The sequence below is a fragment of the Danio aesculapii genome, chromosome 24 (assembly GCF_903798145.1).
Source record: "Danio aesculapii chromosome 24, fDanAes4.1, whole genome shotgun sequence".
NCBI lineage: Eukaryota > Metazoa > Chordata > Actinopteri > Cypriniformes > Danionidae > Danio > Danio aesculapii.
This window is the reverse complement of record NC_079458.1, coordinates 41,956,718-41,959,217: the sequence shown is the minus strand read 5'-3', so window position 1 is coordinate 41,959,217 and position 2,500 is coordinate 41,956,718.

The window sequence follows — 2,500 nt, the reverse complement described above, 5'->3', positions numbered from 1 at the left end:
ACAGTCTGAGCTGGGGTATTTGCATAAAGCGATTTGATTGGCTGATGCTTCCGTTGACGCTTGAAAAGTTGAGATATTCCCAACTTTTGCAGCAAGCAATGCCACTGAAGCGCCGCCAACGGATCCACAGTTCAGTTCAGCAACGCTTGACGTCACCCATTCAAAGTGAATGGGAAGTGTTGACGCTGACACCCTGAGTGGATGGAGCGTTAAGCAGGTCGCACACCAGAAGCGCCGCACCCCACGCAGCGCCATGCATTTCAGATGTATGTAGAATTCTAAACATATGTTCATATCAGGGTACACACACCGGCGCCGCAAGTCGGCGGCTGTCCACGGTGCCCAGCCACGACTCTGGACACTGTTCATATTTCTGCCGCGCCACAGAGCGCCATCTGATTAGTTTCATGTTAAATATCATGCGAATGTGCGCATCTGGTGTGTGATACTTGGATAAAAACATTATCTGTGGGGAGTTATGAGCTGAAGCTTCACACACACTCATCAGAGACTTATTTGACATCATGTAACAGGGGCAGAATGGGTCCCCTTTAAAGCACAGCCTCTGGTTTTCTCTGACGGATGCAGTGCTGGTCCAGAAGGAGGATTTGCTTTGGTTTTTCCTCATCTGAAGCCACATCCTGACTTTTCCAAATCTGGAAAATAAAGATGTTTGAACAGTAAAGGGCAAAACTCTCCTCTGTTCTCATGTGGACTGAATCTGACCGCAAGAAAAACATCGACTCCGGCAATCAAAAACCAAAGGGACTAAACGATATTTAGAGGGTGAACAATACTGTTAAGACTCCTAGATAGACTTGTTTGATTTCAGGGAATGTAATGCCTTTAAACAACTTGAAGAAACTAAAATAAAACATGGGTGGGTCAATTGGCAGCTGGAAGGCCATATGCTGGAATAGTTGGCGGTTCATTCTGCTGTGGTGACCGAAGGAAAATGAATAATTGAAGATGATTCAGTTCAAGTAGAGTGGGTTCAAATGGTTTTATTTGGAATAACTTTATACTTTTATTCAGTAAGGATGATTTACATTGAATCTTGAGTCAGGAAACATTTTTATTTATAATGTATACAAATAAAATAAAATAATGGACAGAAAGAAAAAATATATAAATAAAATTCTAAACTAATATACAACAACAACAACAACAACAACAACAACAACAACAACAACAACAACAATAATAATAATAATAATAATATAGAAAAGAAAACAAAAGAAAAAACACACACATATATATATATATATATATATATATATATATATATATATATTAAAATAAAATATTGACTGATAATATTTATATATATATATATATATATATATATATATATATATATATATATATATATATATATATATATATATATAATAAATATTATGTTTCTTGATCATCAAATCAGTAAAGGATGCATTATATTGATTATTGATTCAGGAAACCTTTTTATTTATAATGTTACGCAAATAAAATACATAAAATAATAAAATAAAATGAAATGATGTATTGAGAGGACGGCGTGGTGGCGCAGTGGGTAGGGCTGTCACCTCACAGCAAGGGGGACACTGGTTCGAGTCCCAGCTGGATCAGTTGGTGTTTCTGTGTGGAGTTTGCATGTTCTCCCCGTGTTGGCGTGGGTTTCCTCCGGGTGCTCCGGTTTCCCCCACAGTCCAAACACTCTATAGGGGAACTGATCAACTAAATTAGCCGTAGTGTATGAGTGTAGGGGCAGACTGGCTATAGGGAGCACCGAGCACTTTCTAGATCACATCGGATGTGGCCTGCCACCGTGACTCTGAAAATGCTTTCCCAGTCCGCCCCTGTATGAGTGTGTTCGTGAATGCAAGTGTATAGGTGTTTCCCAGTACTGGGTTGCAGATGGAAGGGCATCCGCTGTGTAAAACATTTGCTGGAATAGTTGGCGGTTCATTCCACTGTGGCGACCTCTAAAATAGTGACTAAACCAAAGGAAAATGAATGACTGTTTTTGTTTTGGAGTTTTCTTTTCGTCCATACTTTTTGAACCTCTCTTTACACACACACACACACACACACACACACATCCGATTTTTCTTCTGTGTGTATGCAGAGAATTGTTCATTTTAGAAGAAACATTTTTTGCATCTGAACTCTTCATAAACATATATATATATATATGTTTAATATCCTTTCATCTTTAATCCACTCCTGCAATGTGACTTGAGCATACACACATCGCAGTTTCAATGCTCAAGCAATATTTGTTCAGCCTCACTGTGCATGTGTATCTATGTGTGAGTGTAAGTGAGTTAGTGTGTGTGTATGTGTGTGCAGCTGATGTCTGTCAGAAAGCGCAGGAATGCAGAGATCATCATGAGGTGTGTGTGTTGCAGCAGATCTGAACGCCTGCAGCTGTTTTTTTTCACACACACGTCTCTTTAATAAGCGACTCGTCTCCATAATGACAGACTCAGAGGAACCAGTGTCTGATTTTCTTCTTGTC